Genomic DNA, 21,512 nt, shown 5'->3' with positions numbered 1-21,512 from the left:
GCATCTGCACTTAGTGCAGGAGCATCTAGGTGCTTGCTGGCCACTGCTGGTAAGGAAACTGCTCTTACTAGGCCCATGAGAGGTCCTGATAGCTGCTCCTCAGGATCCACTTTCATAGATTTCCACAGCTTCTTTGTCCCAGCACCCAGCAGATTTCTAGCTCTTATGTATTCCTCCCTGGGGTTTGTGGAAACGGATGAATCTGCTGAAAGCCACAGAACAGTTGGCCAAGGAGACAAGACAAGGAGAGGCAACTCAGTTCCTCTCTCTCTCCCACCCATTCACACCTTCCTTCAGCTCTACTTCTGCTGCCTCAGGCTGGCAAGCCTCCCTGCTCTAGGCCAAACACCATGGGTGCAGAGCCCACTTGAAAATAGAGGCAGCCTTTAACCCTCGTCTTGGTTCTGCTAAACTTCTCTTGGTTTCTCCAGCCCACATCCCATCTTTGAGCTGAGAGGGGATTTCCCTCCACTTAGGGGGAAAAACTTTATTTTGTATCCTAGCTCCTTCATATTCTGCATTGACTCTGTGGTCACGTCGTCATGTTTGTTTTGTATCCTGTAAAAATCTGAGTTTTCAGGAAAGCCTTGCTGTCAGGAATATTGTTCAACTATGGATCTGTGGTGGAGGTCTGCTTTGATCCAACAAGTATTGAACAATGGCTTCCTTATTTTTGGCCTGTGTGTCTATCCCTGGAAGCAGTTGCAAATACTTTGGCTATAATTTGTTGAAGGGCAGTTGGAAGCAATTAGAAGTCCCAAGTGAGTCAGAGAACTCTAGAGCTCCACCAAGATTTGTGCTCACATTCTGTAGTATAGGGTTTTTGCTGGAAAACCACCCATGTTTCTCACTTACCCTTGCATCTAAGTGTGGCCAGGTGACTGGCTCTAACCAATGAAATGTGGAAGAAAATTGGTGCGTCAATTCTAGGTTGACACGGTTTATACAAGGGTATACGTACTCTTTGCTCCTTCTTGTTCCCTGTCCACTAGCTGGATAATGTTAGCATCATCACTGCTACCTTGGGAGCCCTGTATTAATACTAGATGATCCTCTGTCACCTTGGGTTCCTGCATGATTGTATGTAGGAGATAAACCCTGCTCATCCTCCTATGGGGTGAAAAAAAAACTTGTCTTTTCTAGTTAACATTTGGGGGCTTTTTTTTTTTTTTTTAAAATATCAGTTAGTGCTACTTCAACTAGTAAAGCAGTAGTGAAAAGGTATGAGTGTGATGTAGTTTTAAAAATTATGCCTGCTCTAATAGCCAAGTAAAATTTCCTTATAGGGATGGTCTTGAAAATAAAAGAGAAAGTCTTCTCTTTCACTTTTTATTTGGACTATACATACGTAATACATGTTGATTTGGGTGAAAGGCAGGGATTGGCAAACTCTGGCCTGTGCCTTGTTTTTGTATGGCTAATGGGCCAAGTATAGTTTGTTGCGTTTTTAGACAGTTGTAAAAAGCACCACCAGCAACAACAACAACAAAAACATACACACGCACACACACACAAAACCAAAAGAAAGAGAAAAATATGTGACAGATCATATGTGCCCCTCAAAGTATACATTTTTACTATCTGGTCATTGGCAGAAAATTTACCATTCCCTGGTGCAAATGGTGGGAAACCAATGAGCTACATTGTATTGAGAAGACTAGTCTGAGCGTAAAGAATTGAATATGCTATCCTGGGTTGATCTGTGTGCTGTTATGATTCAGGCCTTTGAAATTGATAGAAGCTCTATGGAAAGTGTACACTTGACCTAACACTGGTGGGAAAGATTTGCTCAATCTTCAGTTCCTGAATCTGTAGGACTAAGAGCAGCTTGACTTTCTCATATTATTGACTGATTATTTTTGAAGCTGTTGGTCAGTTTGGTATTATACAGACACAGCTAGAGAGAAGAAACTGTTCTCTTTTGTTTATTTTGGCTTGGTGGCTCCTGAAACCAAGGCCAATGACTCCTGGATTTATAGGGTGGATGAAACATTTTTTAACATTCAATTAGAAAATGAAATTCTCTTGAGACTTGAGTAACTGAAGCAGTAATGTTCTTTTCTTTTTCCATTTATATCCTCAGAAAAGTCAAGTACATTTGTCCAGAATAATCTAGATTAACCATCAGTCTCTAAATTTATTATAAATATACAATTTTTGGTAGGTTTTGCAGCTAAACCTACTCATTCTATCCCCCAAGTCATTGATAATAATTAAGAGGCCATACTTGTGGTTTCTAAGAGGGACCGAAATCAAGACTGTATTATGATTAAGATTCTGCTTATGATATGTGCCAATGAGCAAGATTTGTTTAAGTTTGCAGATTTTAATGCTTGTGTGAAATACTTTTTTTTTTTATTTTCCTGCCACTAATTGTGTTATGATTAAATTACATCCACTGGAGTGTAATTATCTATTGCATAATACTTTTTATACATGGGTCCCTAGAAATTTGCCACTTCAATAGTGCTGACTGAAGGTTTGCTACACCTTCTTAATGATAAAACTTTCTTTTACATAGTTCGGTTTATCTTCTTTCCCTTAGGAACTCCTTAATAATCATTTTCAGAAAAATAAAATTCTAGTCTAGTTGTTTGTCTTGCAGATAGGATTTTTCATTTGGCCCTTGTGAATTCTGGGGTAATCATGATCATAGTGAGTTCCTGAGTGGGAAGGGTCCTACTCAACCGAGGTGGTGGGAAGTTTCTCCGAGAGATGGCACTGAGAGTTCATTTTTATTTTAGTTTCCGTTTTGAAAGCTTTATGTTTTTTCCAAGTCACAGAACAATGGAAATCCAATCAATGGTTCGTAATTGACACCACCTATTTCCTACACTTTTATATTTTATATTTTATGTTTTAAATGGCTGTATAAATTTCTTTACCTCTGGGACTCTGGAGGCAACCCATTCCAGTGTTGGTTCCTGCTTGCCCTTTTCTCCACATTTCGGCTTAAGAGTCATCATGGGAAAGACATGTATCTTCCCCCTCATTTGATTCCTAAGAAGCCAGTACTGTGTCTGTCACCAGACCACTGTTTGCTAAAAAAATTAATGAATGACAACTCTCTGCTGCAGATGCTCTGAGATCCTTCTCCAAAATGGTGTTTGAAATTCTGGAGTTCAGCTTATATTTCTGGAGCTTAAGTGCCTAGGTGATATCAACTTTTAGTTCTTTTGCTGCTCTAAGATTCTGTGATTTTAAACATGTACCTTACAATTGATTTATTTTGCTTGTTCTTTCAGCGAAATTTATTATGCACCTACTGTGTGCCAAAGTATGTTTCATTTGTCAAAATTTATTATGCACCTACTGTGTGCCAAGGTATGTTTCATTTGTCAAAATTTATTATGCACCTACTGTGTGCCAAGGTATGTTCACAACCAGCAATGATCACAGTTGAAATTATTCCTGATCTCACAGAGCTTCTATTTTTATTGGAATGAACAGCAAACTCAACCAATCACAGAAGTATTAGGTGTTGAGTGGTGAATGCTCTGAAGAGAATAAAAGCAAAACACTGTGAATGAGTCGCTGGGGTGCCCTTACATTGAGGGTTTAGAGAAGGCCCCTCTAAGGAGCCAGGCAAGCAACGATGAGTCTTAAGAACATCGTTGGCAGAAGCAGCAGTGTAGGCAAATGGCCCCCAGCAGGAACAAACCTGACACACTTGGAGAAGGCTGACAGGGTTGGAAGGAGCGGGATTTGAGTGGATGGGTGGGGTCAAAGTGTGTGTTGGGGGGGGCAGCCTAAAGATAACTTTAAAGAGGCAACATCAAAACACTAGCAAGAATCTGAAAAGCATTCTTGGGTTGAAGAGTACAAGCTGGAAATTATTCTTTGATCCTAGTTCATCTTCTGCATTAACAATCCTGGAAGCTGGACAAACCTGGCACCTCAACCTAGGGCACTGTACGTAATATTCTTAAAGAAGGGCCAGAAAATAAAAAAGGAAAGAAAAAAAAGAAAAACAATTGTGCAATGGTTAATCCAAAATGGATCCACAGGGGAAGGTCTTTCTTCTTGAAAGCAATTATACTTTACAACGTGTTCTTTTCCCTGGTGTTTCAGCTTCCCGTGATGCCTGACTTCATTAAAGCAGGCAGGAAACAGGATTTTCTCTGATGTGCTGCTAGAATTATATCTTCTGAGCTGCAACTAATTGTTTTGATGAAAACAAAATAACACAATATAACACTGGATGAGAAGAAGATCAATGCTTGCACGTGGGCAAACTCCGAAAGAAAGGAAACGGAGAAAAATAATAACACAACACATTGCTTTATCAGTCACATTTTGTTTATATAAAACATAAAATGAGGAGAAAGCTTGGCTTAATGACAGATCAGGATGCCGTTTGAGAAAAACCTCATTGTAGCTTTGCCCGTGTATTTCTGTGTGTATGTCTTCTCAAGCAAATTTTTTGCTTATTTTGCCACTGTTTTGAATTCTTCAGTTTGTAAATTGGGAATAGGTGTGTTTATTGCAACCGTATCTCAAAGAACGCTGACAAGTTGTAGGGAAAAGAGATGGAATAACTGAATTGCTATTGTGCCCTCATACTTTTCAGTAGTAGTAGTAGTAGTAATAGTAGTAGTAGTAGTAGTAGTAGTAGTAGTAGTAGTAGTAGTAATGTAAACTCAAAAGTAAACCAAACACTTCCTTGTGGGTGTAAGAATGGTTGGGCTCCAGTCTTTGCTCTGCATCAGTAAGAGTGAGGCATGGATGAATTCTTCCCAACTCTGGGAGCCCAGTAGAGATACTCAGGATTTGATCGAAACCAACATTGAATGCCTTCCCTGTTCTGAGATCTGTGATTCTAAATATTTATTAATCCTTAATACTTTCACCACGTGTTTTGACTATACAACTGCAGGGACCCATGATTTATCTACCAATAATGTTTTGATCATCATAACCAAATGAGGAAAGGAAAAGATTATAGAAGAGACCCTTTATTTGAAGTCTATCTTCAGAGAATAAAAAGCCTTCTATCTACCAAATCCTTCCTTTGTCCTGTCGCTATACAAGGGAAACAAAATTATCACTGGAATTAGAAGGGTGATTGGTCTGTTTGAAATCTTTGCTACTCAAGTGTGGCCCACATCAACATCACCTGGGGGCTTGTTAGAAATACAGAATTTCAGGGTCTGGCACAGACCTACAGAATCCAATTCTTCATTATAACCAGAGCCTAGGTGAATCACTTGCACATTAAAATTTAGGAAGCTCTTTTTCAGATGAGTGGCCAATAAGGGAGATTATTTGGCAAATTATCCATTTTAACCTCAAACAGAGTGAACACATCACTTTTCTGAGAGACCCAGCTATAGCACACTGGTTACCCTTGGCCCATACCTTGAACTTTGTCTTCTGAATCACTTATAAAATATTGTACTATCCAAGAAGTGGTACTCTTCTTTCAACTTCTGAACCGAATCAGTGAACCATTTTGCTTTTAGGAGTTAACTTTCAATCTTTCAAACTGTAACTTATATCTGCTTGCTGAGATGAGCATGTTTTGAGGAAATGCTTATGCTGGAAAAAGCATTCACCTCCAGTCCTCATCTAAAGGTTGTAGAATTGATAAACAACCTCTCTATCCACTTGTTTTTAAAGCAACATTCAAAATCATTTCCCTTCTCTTGTGCATGACTGGATACAGAATGTGTGTGTGTGTATGTGTATACATGTGTGTATTTGAAAAGAAGGAGGCTGGTGGCTATCAGCCCCTGCTAACTGAAAATATACTTATTCTCAGTCTATGCTTAGGTCTTATGCACAATGATTGTTGTGAATGGATGCATCTTTCTTAATTATTAGGGCCTACAATTAAATAGGTGATTTTTGTACCATAGAGGTAGTGACTTTAGTGAGCCATTTAGAATCTGTTTGTTGCTCATTTCAGCTGAGGTCCACTGTGTAGCTCTGGGTAATTAATTGTCTTTCAATGTATCACTTGGCTGTTTTGTTGTTGTTGTTGGAGGAAAAGGAGTAAAGACTCTCAAAAGAGTGCATGCAAGCTGTGTCCCTGACTTAAATAGGAACAGACCAAAGACCACACAGTGAGTAAGAGAATCTTATTGGCAAGAAATGAATTGGATGGCAATCATTGAATTGGATGACAGTAGTAGAAGTCAATAGACCTCAGGTTTTAACTTTAAAAGCTGAGTATATCTTTTTTTTTTTTTTTAAAGATTTTATTTATTTATTTGACAGAGATCATAGGTAGGCAGAGAGGCAGGCAGAGAGAGAGGAGGAAGCAGGCTCCCCATTGAGCAGAGAGCCTGATGGGGGGCTCTATCCCAGGACCCTGGGATCATGACCTGAACCGAAGGCAGAGGCTTAACCCACTGAGCCACCCAGGCGCCCCAAAAGCTGAGTATATCTTAACTGACATCATACATACTATGAATCCCGAGACCTCATTTATTAATACCACAGGCTGTTCTGGTCAGTCCATATAAGAAGGGGGCCTCTTCAAGAATAGGAGAGTATGCTAAGTCTTTTGAGTTCAAGGCTCTAATAATAACCTGAAATATGTAGTTCTTTGCTTCTGACTAGTTGATGCTATGGAAAAGAAGTAAGAAGGGAGGAGTGATCTAGAACAGGTGTTTAATTATAATTATATGGTCATGGACTTAATCTATGATCGAGCTTCACAACATGTTAACTTTCTTGGACAAAGCCTTGGAGATTCACTAGTTAATCCTTTTATTTTATAGATTAATGAACTAAGTTCAGATGAGGTTGAATGACATGCCGAGGTGACAGAGTTTGGTAGTGAAACTGAGACTAGAACTCAGGATTTTTGAATTTCAGGGCATTAAAATCTCTGCTACATTGGGAAGATACAGAAGGTGGTTACGGGAGGATATAGGATATGCCACAACACGCAGGATCGAAACTTTTCCAGCCTGATCTATGTGTGTGTAAAAGCTTCCATACAAAGGAGCATCAATGGATATCTTCATAATGAACTGGCATTAAAGAAATTTGCTCAATCTGAAGATGGGAGGTAGCATGTGGGAAGGGTGCTTCTATCCCTTTAGTGTGCATTCACTTGCTCCACAAGCCTATCTGGACAGTGAGCCAGCATCTAAGTTAAGTAACAGAGATATAAAAATGAATGGCATAAACTTTGTCTTTGGAAAGCTTATAATCTAATGGAATAGAAAGATAGGTAAATATGCAATTCACTTGTTTAATATAGTTTTTGAATTCTATGTCAGGCACGGTGTTTGTCATGGGTGATCCAATAAAGGACAAGTTAGACACAGTCTCTGTACTCAAGGAGCTAACCATACAGCCAGGAAAACAGACATGAAAGAAACTAATGAATAATTAGCACTGTGATGATGGCTTACATCTGGATTCTGGGAGCACAGAGTAAGGGCATGTGGTACAAATGAGGTTGGGGGTCGGGGAAATGTTTTGTTTGATTTCAGTCTTGAAGAGCCGTGAATTAAGCAAGAGATACCTCTCAGAGCTAATGGTGTCCCTAGGTTTTTCTGGGTCTTTTTCATAAGCCATGGAATGTCCTTGAGAACATGTATAGATGAAGATAGACTTGTTTACCTAGCTTGAAACAATTCTTCTCGCGAGGGCCCTGGGAGTTGAATGAGGCAATCATTTCTTTTGATTTCTTTGGCTAGGAAAAGAGGATTTTTGGCTCTTTCCCCAGAAGGCTGTTTTTTTTGCATGTATCACTTTGTGTGACAGTTTAGCCATATGATTAGCAGGTACTGACTTAAGCAGGAAACATCCTGCTGGATGTAATTGGACTATGGGGCTTATTGTTTTGGGTTATTTCCATTGGGATAAAGGAGACCTCAGATGGTTTGTTTTTATTCTCTTTCCCAAAATGCTCCTGTCTGAGGCTGTGAGAATCTGAGTCAGGCTCTCAAGGACTGTTAAGGTTTCTGGAGAGTCTATAGATGCTAAATAGAGAAATTTAATTCAGAATATTGTTTATAGATGAGGGAACTGAAGTGCAGAATGCTGAAGAGAAGATACCCAAGGAGAGAGGAGAGATGGGAAGTTAGTGACCACACTGCCTAGACCACAACCGCTGTTTCTTGAACGCAGCCTAGGCTCTCTGTTTTGCACAGACCATACTCAAATTTGCAGTCACTTCAAAAGCAATGCACCTGGTGGCCTTGCTCCTGGAGGTTTAAGTGAGACACCAGATTTGGTGTGGGTATTTGATGTCATTGTCTTAAACCACACTGGTAATAGGACTTGGTTATATTTCATCTTTGCATCTTCAATCCCCAGCACAGTCTTGGTGTGTAGTAGGATTGCAATATATGTGTTTTGAATTGAAAAAATAAATGGGTATAATTTTGGTCAATGGAATTTTATCCGTTTTTTTTTTTTAAGATTTTATTTATTTATTTGACAGACAGAGATCACAAGTAGGCAGAGAGGCTGGCAGAGAGAGAGAGAGGAGGAAGCAGGCTCCCTGCTGAGCAGAAAGCCCCATGGCGGGGCTCTATCCCAGGACCCTGAGATCATGACCTGAGCCGAAGGCAGAGGCTTTAACCCATTGAGCCACCCAGGTGCCCCTAGATGCCACTATCTGGCTGTCTGATATTAGCTTTTCTAAACTTTGAAGACTTTGGGAACATATGACTTCTAGTTACTAATCTCTACTGGACTAGGATTGAGGAAGTATTTCCAAAGGAAGTGTTCAGATTCATCTTGAGGGATGGACAGAAATTAGCCAGTGAAAACTAGGGGAGGTATTTTAGTTAGAAATAATACTGACAATATGTAAACAAAAACCTCTGGGATATTTAAACATTTTCTTGTGATGGGAGTACAAGTTGCATCCATTAATTTTTAAAAAACTTATTATGAGTCATTCACTGGGGGATACAAGTTAAACAAGATAGGCTTGGGTGCTGCTCACATGAAGCTTATCATCCAGAGAGGGAGACAGAACTTTCCAAACTCACAAATAAATATAATACTGCGACACCTGCTGGAAAGGAGAAATAATGATACAAATGATAGCCTATTGTGAGGCAGGCAATATGACATGGATTTAGAAGTGGAACTCAGAGAAGAAATTTGGGAAAAATTGAAAAGTTTGCAGGTGAATATTGGAAAAAGAACCTTCCAGAAAGACGAAACACAAGTGCAAAGGCCAATGTGGCAGGAGCAATAGGACAAGTAAAAGAGTTAAGCCTGGGGAGTTGGCAAGTACAGACAAGGCACTGGTGTTACATTGAAAGACTGTTATGATTTGGGCTGGATGATTTCTAAGCCACCTTTCTATCTCTAAATTCCATATGTCATTCCCTAATGTCCTTTATGTCAATTCAATCAGCATATTCGCTCCTGCCTTCCTCCATCCTGTAGTTTTGTCTTTTAAGCTTAGAGAGACAATGAATGTACCTCAGCTGTGTGGTAATTCCTATGTTCTATGTCTGGTGACTTAAAAAAGGAATAAACTGGGGCGCCTGGGTGGCTCAGTAGGTTAAAGTCTCTGCCTTCAGCTTGGGTCACGATTCTAGGGTCCTGGGATTGAGCCCCACATCAGGCTCTCTGCTCAGCAGGGAGCCTGCTTCCTCCTCTCTCTCTCTGCCTGCCTCTCAGCCTACTTGTGATCTCTATCTGTCAAATAAATAAACATAATCTTTAAAAAAAAAAAAAGGAATAAACCTATTTTTTTTGTTGTTGTTGTTGTCTGGTCTCTATAGCTTCACCTTGCTTAGCATCAAATACGACATGATATTCAATACAGTTTCCAGAGTCTAGCTTAGATAATTTCTACTGTCTGCTAAGCACTGCTGAATTCTAATTAGTTGGACTATTTCAAGTGCACGATGCTCATTCCCTAAAGCAAACGTATTCAACTTTCCCCTTCAGTTCCCCTCTTGTGTCGTTTGAACACCACACTGGATTAAGTGATGGCCGCTGAGGTGGTCTACCTTCAGTCCATTGGTTTAGTCTCTCTGGGGGAAGAGTTACACTTCACTTCACTTCACTACGCAAAAACTCACCTCACTTACTGGAGTCTTTGTGTCCAATATTTCCTCCTTTTTATAAAAATGAAGAGCTGATGGAAACATTCCAATGCCCTCTAAAATAGTCAAATCTTGTGTTGGATTTTGTTTCTTTTTAAAGGCAAAATAAATATTGATTCTAAATATTTTCATGTTTACTTTGTGTGTTCTTCTAGGGGCCAAGAAGGTGGGCATGAGGGGTCTCCAAAGTCATCAATATTAATATCATTTGACTGTAATTATAGAAATACTACATAGTGATAATGAAAACAGAGAAAATAACATTTGGTTTGTTCCCAAGGTCAAATTATTTTCCTTAATTTTATATGTGAAATGTTATTTTAAAACCTCTTGTCCTTTCTAAGATTTTGCTGCTTAATTTATAGATTTAATTGTGAAATGGTATTTCCTTCTGTATCACTGCACACTAAATTAACTTGGTCATGTTGGAATCTTCCAACTGCATTTCCAAACTTCACATGTCTTTGGTGTAAAACAAAGGGATAGTAATGTTTGAAAAATAATGTATTGTTTTGCATTTCCTAGCCCTATAAAACCACTTCCAGTTCCTGGAAAATGGCAAGAATTTTTATGCTTCTTGTTTGAGTCCATTCACCTCTCCCTATAATTTCCCCCCATCCCTTGCCTGTTAAGCAACCGCTCATCTTTTAAGACTGAGCTCAGGAGTCATCTGCACTGGGAAAACTCTCTACATATCCTTAGTCATAAGTGTGTGCAACTTCTTTCCCACTGTTACAGGATTATATATATACTTATAGCTATCAAAATTATTCATTGAATTGCTATACTATATTTATTTATTCTATATAAGAGACACTACAATATGGCCTCAAAATTTTTCTTCCCAGGGGCACTTGGGTGGCTCAGTCCATTAAGCACCCAATTCTTGATTTTGGCTGAGGTCATGATTTCAGGGTTGTGAGATCCTGTTTCATGTTGGGCTCTGCACTCAGTGGGGAATCTGCTTCAGATTCTCTCTCCTTTTCCCTCTTCTTTTCCCCCATGGACTCTCTCTCTCAAATAAATAAGTAAGTAAGAAAGTAAATAAATAAATAAATAAATAAATAAATAAATAAATAAAATCTTTTAAAAAAATGTTTTCTCCCAGGTCTGTGAGCTTCTTCAGGCTAGAGCTTCTTCCCTGACACTGAGTAGGAACTCAGCAAATGTTTATTGAATGTAGAGAGCAGTGATAATTGCAGCTAATCTGCATTGATTTATTATTTTTTCTAGGATAAGCTTCTTATTTCCATCAATTTTTTAATCTTCACAGCAATTCTTTGACGGTGGCATTATACCCATTTTCCCTTTAAAATATCTAAGACATACCGAGGTTAATTAGTTTGCCCAACGTCATCCAACTACCAAGAGGGTAAGCTAAGGTTTGACCCTTAGTTCTGTATTATTCCAAAGACTATATAATCTGCTTCCCACTGATATGATTTATGTTGAAATCACAGAAGCAGCTGGGCAGGAAAAGTTAGAGTGGTGATTAATAATAACACATCTGAATGGCACTTTACCACTTACACAGTATTTTACTATGCATTATATCATCCAATTAAAAATTATAACCTTACTACATACATAGCACTTCTCCAATGTAGAGGAATTACAAATAAATCACAAATAAATAAGAGGAAACAACTTCTAAATTTCACTACCAAGAAATAGCTTTTGTCAATGTTTTTCATCAATATTTTCTTGTGTATTTTCTGTCTCTTTGTCCTCCCTTGTATTTGTGTGTACATGTGTGTGTGCATGTGTATTTGTATGCATGATGTTGTCTGCAATATTCCTTTAATGATACATAAAAAATATCAATAACTCTTCTTCATGTCTACAATAATCTTTTATGGTATTCCATTTTGGGGTTATGCCAAACACTATTTTGTTGGCATTTATGTTGACTTGCCCACTCTGGTTCCTCAGGTTTTAGCTTCCTTGCAATGATGTATCCAAGTTTTATCCCCAGGGGCAGTAGCTGGACCATATATTGGTCCTTTGTACATGATTTTTCTTGTTATAACGTTCGTTAACATAGTAGTCTATATTCAGACCACAGTTCAGTTGTTGTCATATCCTCTGCTTAACTAGGTTGAACTCCAAATGGGCTTCTGACTCGCTATTCTCCTTGTGGGAGCCGGAGTTACAAATACTCTAGGGTTTCCTCTTTATTTGCTTCTTCACAAGGTACTTGTGACTTATACAAATCTCTTGGGCTTTAATGACTTAACCCATTTAAATTTTTGTCAATTAACTCAACTCATTTTTTTTTTTTTTGATAAGGCTTTATTTGTTTGACAGAGAGATAAAGGGTACAAGTAGGCACAGGACATCAGGCAGAGGGAGGAGAAGCAGGTTCCCCTCTGAGCAGGGACCCAATGTGGGGCTCCATCCCAGGACCCTGGGATCATGACCTGAGCCGAAGGCAGCTGCTTAACCAACTGAGCCACCCAGGTACCCCTCAACTCAGTTTTAATCCATAAAAAATTTCCTTTTGATGAAGAGAGCCCCTCAAAAATTAGGTTGTTCGCAAATACCATTTAATTTTTAATAAAACAATGAGGTCTGTAGGGCAGATAATTACCATCATCTTTTATTGACAGATAAAATTATGAAGTCTGAAGAAGATTAAGTGATTTAACCAGTGACATTAGGTAGCAAATGGCAATTTCAGAGGCTAACCCAGGTCTCCTATCTCTAAATGTGAATATTTCCCCTTTTGCCACACTAGTTCTATTCGTTAGAATTAGTGTGGGCAATACTTTTACAAATTTACAGACTATAAGAGGAATGTATGGCTATCATTTTTGCTTACTGAGTTACATCACGTTCTCAATTTCAGATTTTAACTGACTTGAGAAGTGGTTAACCGCTTGTAACTAAGTACAGAAACTACTATGGGTTTTATACTCTAAATCGTCCATTAATCAGGTTTAAATGACATTTTATTGCCTGCCTTCAGGATAAAGTTCAAAGTTCTTAACTTGGCATTTAAGTCACTCTACTGTCTGGGTCCATTCTACCCTTTCTCACTTTATCCTTTATTATTCTTTACAGAACTATTTCGTCTTATTTAAACTTCTCTCTGCTCCATGGTCCAAATGTGTTTTCACTTTACTCCACATAGATCTGCCATGCTCTTTCCCCCATTCATCTACCAATAACTGCCTAACATACCAAGACTCACAGTCCAACGCAGCTGTCACCTGTGTCAGGAAGTCCTCTTTTCCCAGCCCAGGTAAAATAAATCACTTATTTCTTTAGAATCAGAGAGGAATTGGCATCTTTTGAATTGTATCTTTATGCCAGATACCCTTGAATGGGCTATATGTATGTATGTGTGTATGTATGTATGTATTTTTAAAAGATTTTATTTATTTATTTGACATACAGAGATCACAAGTAGAGAGAGAGGAGGAAGCAGGCTCTCTGCTGAGCAGAGAGCCCGATGTGGGACTCTATCCCAGGACCCTGGGATCATGACCTTAGCCGAAGGCAGAGGCTTTAACCCACTGAGTCACCCAGGCGCCCCATAGGTTATATGTACTTAGAAAAGTTCATTTGTACCTCAGTGATATCTTGCCAACATTCCCTACCTGAGTGCATTGCATTCTCAAAAATTATTTCTGATTGCTTGACTGCTAAGATATTGTTGACTACTTAAGGGGAAACCTTAAGTAGAGAGGCAAACAGTTGCCTAGTGTGATTTTGAGGGCTCCAGATTCTACTTTCTGTCTCAAAATATCTTCTTTGTCTCCAATATCTCTAGAATGTCCTACAGAAGTCATGGTTGTCATTTGGAAATAAAATTATTTTGTATTCTCATTTTATATCTTATACCAAAATACATTATGGATAGTGTATTAATTTTCTATGTTGCATACAAAATTAATATGAATTCAGTGGATTAAAACTACACACATTTACTACACCATAATTTCTGTGGTCAGGAGTCTGAACCCAACATGGGGTGTGTCTTCTGTAAGGCTGTCTTCAAGCTGTCTGCTGGGATTGGATTCTCATCTGGAGGCTCAACTGGGAATGTGTCAATACTCTAATATGCAGAGTAGCAGAATTTATATTCTTGGAGCTATAGGATTCATGGCAGATTGTTTTTCCAAAGCCAGCAATAGGAAGATACTAAGGTGAGTCTACTAGTGAGAGATAGTCTTATATAATGTAACATAGTCATGGGAGTGACATTTTATCAACTCAGCCATATTTTATGGACGAGAAGCAGGTTATAGATCCTGCCCACATTCAAGGGTAGGCGATTATACTAGGTTATGAGCACCAAAAGGTAGAGATTATCGGGACCACTTTAAAAACTGTCTAGCGGGTGTCTGGGGGGCTTGGTGGGTTAAAGCCTCTGCCTTTCGCTCAGGTCAGATTCCAAGATCCTGGGATAGAACTCCACATCAGGCTCTCTGTAGCAGGGAGCCTGCTTCCCTTCCTCTCTCTTGCCTGCTTCTCTGCCTACTTTTGATCTCTGTCTATCAAATAAATAAATAAAATCTTAAAACAAATAAGCAAACAAACAAAAAACAAAACTATCTAGCTCAGTCTGTCCTCTGGCCTCCAGTGATTCATGTTCCTCCCATATGCAAAATACACGCATCCTCTCCTAAGTTTCCAAGAAGTCTCATTCCATTAAAGCATTTGTTTAGAGTAAAACAAACTTTTTATCACATTAATCAAGTGTGGATGAGATTTCCATGTGTGATCTGTTCATTGTAGCTCCGAAGGCACAGTTCTCTGTCTGTGGACTTGCAAACTATAGACAAATTATCTGCCCTTTTCAAGAGACAATATTGTGTTGTGTGTGTGTGTGTGTGTGTGTGTGTGTGTGTATACATATATATATATATATATATATATATATATATCTCACATTTCCTTTACTCATCCATCAACAGACATTTAGGTTGTTTCTGTATCTTTACTATTGTGAATAATGTGGCAATAAACATGGAAGTGCAGATATCTCTTCTAGACACTGATTTCATTTCCTTTGGATCTATACCCAGAGGTAAGATTACTGATGTTATGCTAACTGAAATAAGCCAGACACAGAAAAGCAAATACTGCATGATCTCACTTATATGTGGAATCTAAAATAGTCAAACTCAGAGAAGAAGAGAGTAAAAGAGTGGTTGCCAGGGGTTAGAGGAAGGGGAAATGGGGAGATGTTGGTCAATAGGTACAGTTTCAGTTATGCGAAATGAGTAAGTTCTGGAGATCTAATGTAAAGCAATAGGAGTATAGTTAGCAATACCGAATTATGTACTTGAAATTTGCTAAGAAGGTAGATCTTAAGTGCTCTCACCACCCACAAACACACACACACAATGACAACTATGGGAAGTGATGGATATATTAATTAGCTTGATTGTGGTGATTATTTCACCAGATACACACACACACACACACACACACACACACACACACACAGAGGAATGTTATTTGACCTTAAAAAAGAAGGAAATCCAAGTCCAAGTTTTTATTAACAGTCTATTCAAGGCCACTTAGGTTTTCTCTATCATGCTTCTCAGAATTCTTCCAGTCTCTCCCTTATGTTAGCTTCTAAAGATACTTCCGTACTTTTATATATTTGTTACTTGAGCAATCCAGTATTGATACCAAAATATGTATTAGCTTTCTATTGGTGTAACACATAAACACAAACTTGGAAGCCTAAAATAACAAACTTTTGCTATCTCAGCTTCTGTATGAGGGATTCTGAGCATGGCTTACCTGGGTCCCCTGCAAGGCTGCAAGTGAATTGTCCTCCAGAGCTGGGTTCTTGTCTGAAGATAGAGGTTATGGGGCCACCTTAAGGTTTATCTGCCATGGATGGCTTGAAGAATCATATGTGAAACAAATAAATAAAATAGGCTTTGCTACATTAAAAATAAAAAACAACCTAAAAATTTCCGATCATAGAAATGATGAAAAATTATTAAAACTGACTAAGATGTGAATTCAACAAATCTGATTTTAAATTATTAATATTGTAAACATTTACAAAGCTCACACAGACTGATAAGGAAAGCAGTAGATAATTAATAAGCAGAAGAGAGAAGGTGGAAAACGTCACAAAAATATAAAAGCTAGCAAAGGTGTATAAATGTTTAGCTTTGTTTATAAATAAAAATAAAGCAATAATAATACTTGCAGTTATCAAATTAATAAAATCAGATGCAAAATTATCCATACTGGTAAAGTTGTGGCAACTTAACTTGTCCCTGCTAAAAGTGGAAAATTAGTGTGTTATGAAGGCAGTGTATTCTAAAGTTTCTGTTTCAAACACTTCAAAGTTTTACATATTGTTTTACCTAGTAATTCCTCTTCCAGGAATCTGCTATAATAATCAGCAATACGGACAAAGATTTATGCCCAATGATTTTCTCTGAAGCACTGTTCATAATAATAAGGCATTGAAAATTATCTAAATATCCATCAAGAGGGGAGATGTTGAATAAATTATGGTGTATTTATAATGTGGAATGTTATGCAGCCATTAAAATGATATTTAAGATGAATACTAAATGATATGGAGAAATGCTTAGGTAGGTAAGAGAAAGGAAGGATATAAAATTGCTTATAGTGTGAAACTAATATGTAAAATAATGTATTATTAAGAGAAAGGGTGTAAAGATGGTATCAGTGATTTTCTTGTGGTTGAACTTATCCCTCTTACATGATTGTTCTCAGTAATGAGCTAGTTGACTTATTTTGGAATATATATATAGAGAGAGAGCGAGCGTGCACCTTTGTCATCCATGTTCTTTCACTTTTCTTTTTTTTTTAACCAGAAGTTAATGTTGGGTAAGCAAGTTTGCTTGAAATGACATCAATTAAAGCTAGTTTTGGACCCTGGTAGAGGTCAGTGGATAAAACTGGTAGAAATGAAGGTAAAGAAAGAGACCTCAGATTTAGTAATTATTCTTAGACATCTTTGCAATTGCCAGAGTGGAGTGATATGGTAAACAGTACGTAAGTGTAGAAAACACTTTAAAAATAATAGAGTAAGTTTTAGTATTTTGTTTTTTGCATTGTGAATATATTACCCATGAGTGGATAAAAAAGTACTAATGTATATGAATGGGTACTTTGGGCTTAGGATAAAATATGTAGTGAACACCACAAACATTTCAAAATATTTAACCTGAAGCAACTCAGTGGAAGTGAAGATGACGTGTGCCAGGACACGGTGTTAGAGGAGGACATGAGGAGTTCAGTTAAAATTATTTCAAGGAATGTGAGATAGAAAAAGATAACCTTTCCATGTTCATATAATGTGATTTATATAATACATAATTAAATTAAGACCCTAAAAATTATAAGTATGTATTTGATCATTTGATTTATATTACTAGTAAGTAAATACTACAAATAACTGCATCAAAACTCTGATTGATCTCATTATGAATATGAAGAATTGCCTAATAATCATGGTCACTTTCTGTCTGATATATACTGTTTTATTTCTTGTATTTTTTTCTGCAGAAAATACATTGACAAAAAGGTGGATAAGATTTTCTGTTTATAATGTAAAAGAAAATTTAAAATTGTAGATATATTGTAGGAGAATAAAAATATCCTTTATTCCACCCTAAAATAAACAGGTCCCAAATCCTTCCTACCTAGGTGGTTTGAAAGTGTATGTAAGAGTCCAGAAATCCCAGGAAACCTACAGTGCTGGAACAACGAAAGGAGAAAAAAAATATACAGAATGGACTGTTATGAATGCTGGGAAATCAGCTCTCCTTTTTTTTTTTTTTTTTATAAACCTTTTTATGACTTGTCTCCTTGAAAACTGGTATCACTTTTCCCTGTAAACAGCAACCTAACACTCAGAAACTTTTTGTTTTTCTTTTGTTTCTTAAACTTCAAAAAGAACCAGAGAGAACTCTTTTCTCCACAAGGGGTAAAGGAGCCTCTTGTGGCACATTCAGTCCTTGATCTATAGATGAAAGTCAGCCCTTTGGATTAATTGAGATGGTGTTGGGAGCCTTTCTGTTGTGGTCTGCAGCTTCCTGTATAAAGATAGATGAGAAAACAGAGGATTATATGCATCTTGTCCCATTTTAGACCCAAGTGCTTATGCCTAGTCTTATCTAAAATAAAAGATACAGTTGGAAGCAGAAGAGATGTTTTTGAGTCATTGAGCCCTAATTTAGGAGTTCAAAATATGACAAAGAACAACATATAGCTGGAGAAACAAAGTTGTATAATTTGTTTTTGGCTCATTTCTTATTTTTTTCCAAGATTTTATTTATTTATTTGACAGACAGAGATCACACTAGGCAGAGAGGCAGGCAGAGAGAGAGCAGGAAGCAGGCTCCCTGCTGAGCAGAGAGCCTGACGCAGGGCTCTATCCCAGGACCCTGAGCCGAAGGCAGAGGCTTTAACTCACTGAGCCACCCAGGCACCCCATCTCATTTCTTATTTTTATTTCCTCTAGGTTTTTTCCTCTGCTTTAAAATAGATAGAGGAAGAATAAAAATATATGAAGAAAGAAATTCTTATCCTCAGAAATTGTGCTAAAATTGAGTATTTCAGACACACTTTGCCATCCTTAAACAACTAACAAATTTTAGGCTTTTTCTCAGCCTTCTTCCACATTTCCATCCCCCGGAAAGAGAAGAGTTAGGCTCACATTCCTGTTTTTCCCATTAACTGCTGACTTTTGGTTAAAAAACAGATGAAGGTTTCTGACAGACTGATAATCTCTTATCCTTGGATTATTTATGTTTCAAACAAGCTCGATGTAATTGATATCTACCATAGCTTCACTAGAGGTTGAACTTCATTATTCTTACTAAGATATCATTTCTAGAGCCCCTGTATTCATTTACATGTTTCAAAAGATTGCATAAGAAAGTCTAGGCTTTGCTAACAAGTTATGGAAATTTCTTACAAAATTTTATTGAAAATAATGGCACTAATAGCTAATGTTTGTCGAAAGATATGCCTTTATGAAAGAAGGGGTGATTAAGATGGGCAGTCTCTTTTTTTGTGGGGAGGGCAGTCTCTTCAAAGTGAATCAGTATGTCTATTAACCTTTTGAGGTTCATTCCATATTATCCTAACATGTTAATTTAGTTGTTAGGGAAGAAAGATCTACCAATAGGTCTAGAATTCATTTCCTCCCTTTACAGGGTGATGCCTCAAGAAAGAATGAGTCTCTGGTCAAATCTTTTTGTAAATATGCTAATAGATCTTTTGGCAAACATATACGGTGTTTACTAGCAGGAAAATCTTCATCTATGGAATCCTTTTAAAAGGATGTACCTGATCTACATGGACTGACTGTGATAAATAAACCTAGAATCTATTGATTCATAAAGAATGACTTACAGGGGGGTGCCTGGGTGGCTCAGTGGGTTAAAGCCTCTGCCTTCAGTTCAGGTCATGATCCCAGGGTCCTGGGATCGAGCCCCAAATTGGGCTTTCTGCTCGGCAAGGAGCCTGCTTTCTCCTCTCTCTCTCTCTGCTGGCTTCTCTGCCTACTTGTGATCTCTGTCAAATAAATAAATAAAATCTTTAAAAAAAATAATGACTTATAGGAAAATGTCATGAAAGCTATATAATAACTAGAATATAAAATGCAAATGTATCATGACCAAACAAGCTCCCTTTTTATAAGCAATGCTCTTGTGGGCATCACTTAGAGACCTTATGTTAAATATGAGCTGCAATGTGTCCTTCTGTGCATTTATGGTCCCAGATTTTTCCCTCTGTTCCTGTGTTTTATGATAATTTGTATTCTTGGATTATTAATATAGCTCAATATCGGAAGATTATCTCTGATTCTTGGGAGCCTGATTTGACAGATACCCCAATCCTTTGTACTATCTTGAATGAAGACTTAATTTAATACAGGTTTAGCAAACACTTGTATGTTTTTAAAAAAATTTAATTCCAGTGTAGTTAACATGCAGTGTCTATGCTGTATTAGTTTCAGTTGTACAATATAGTGATCCAACATTTCCATAATTACCCAGTGCTCTTTGGGAGAAGTGCGTTCCTTATCCCCTTCACTTATTTCAGCCATCCCCCCACCCACCATACCTCTGGTAACCACCAATTTATTCTCTATAGCTAGGAGTTTGGTTTTTGGGTCATCTTTCTTTTATTCCCCTTTTGTTTGCATTGCTTCTTAAATTCCACATAGGAGTGAAATCATATGGCATCTGTCTTTCTCTGACTGGTTTATTTCACTTAGCATTATACTCTCTTGCTCTATGTTGTTGCAAATGAAAATATTTCATTTTTTATGGCTGAATAGTATTCCACTATATATATAATATATATAACATAGATTATAATATTCCATAATATTCCTATATATATATATATATATATATATAGATGTAGATCTATATATATATCTTATCTTCTTTATCCATTCATGTATTGATAGACACTTGGGCTGCTTTCATAGTTTAGTTACTGTAAATAATACTTCAATAAATATAGGAGTAGATATATCCCTTCAAAATAGGTATTTTGGGGGTAAACACTCTGTAGTATGGCTAGTGGATTGTAGGATAGTTCTATTTTAAAATTTTTGAGGAACCTCCATACTGTCTTCTCCAGTGGCTACACCAATTTACATTCCTACCAACAGTAGGGAATACTTATCTTAGTCAAATAAGTGGTACAGTGTAATCAGAACTAGGGTTATCCTTTTTAAAAAAAGATTATTATTATTATTATTTATTAAATTATTATTATTTATTTTTTAAAGTTTTTTGTTTGTTTGTTTGTTTTTGATTGGGAGAGACAGCAAGAGAGGAAGCATAAGCACAGGAAGTGGGGGAGGGAGAAGCAGACCTCCCACTGAACAGGGAGCCCGAGGTGGGGCTGGATCCCAGGACCCTGGGATCATGACCCAAGCCAAAGGAAGATGCTTAATGACTGAGCCACCCAGGCACCCCAGCATAGGGTTATCCTGAATGGATAAGCTGTTTATTTCACTCACAGTCCTTAAAGGTGGGGTCCATTGCTGAAAACTCTTTATTAAATAATCAGGCATTGACTGGGAGTTTCAAGATTGGCACAAATCAACTCTTTATTTTTAACCTTGTTTAAGTTTGGGTTCACTCAGGAGGGGGCCTTGAGATATAGGGCGGAGTGTTGATAGTTTATTTGGGAGCTCAAAGGAGCACCTGTAGGAAGTGAGGAAGTGATACACTAAGGAGAAACATCAATCAGTGGTGTGCTATTAGGCTAACTACAACAGTGTGTGACTGAGGTTAAGTTCCATGGGAAAGTTCTGAAAAATGATGCCAATGACATACTCAGAATTATTCATCTGAGGATCAGGGAAACTGGGGTATTTATACGCTGAAACCTGAGGGTGCCTGGTAGAGGGACCTGGTAGAGGGTGTGCTATGTCCCTGGGTCTTCTGGTTTTCTATGCTTGGAGAGCATGTTTTTCTGCAGTTCTGGAAAAAAGATCCT

The sequence above is a fragment of the Mustela putorius genome, unplaced genomic scaffold (assembly GCF_011764305.1).
Source record: "Mustela putorius furo isolate JIRA1106 unplaced genomic scaffold, ASM1176430v1.1 tig00000129_pilon_pilon_pilon, whole genome shotgun sequence".
Lineage (NCBI taxonomy): Eukaryota > Metazoa > Chordata > Mammalia > Carnivora > Mustelidae > Mustela > Mustela putorius.
The sequence above is the reverse complement of the archived record's forward strand: the minus strand, read 5'-3'. Positions refer to the sequence as shown.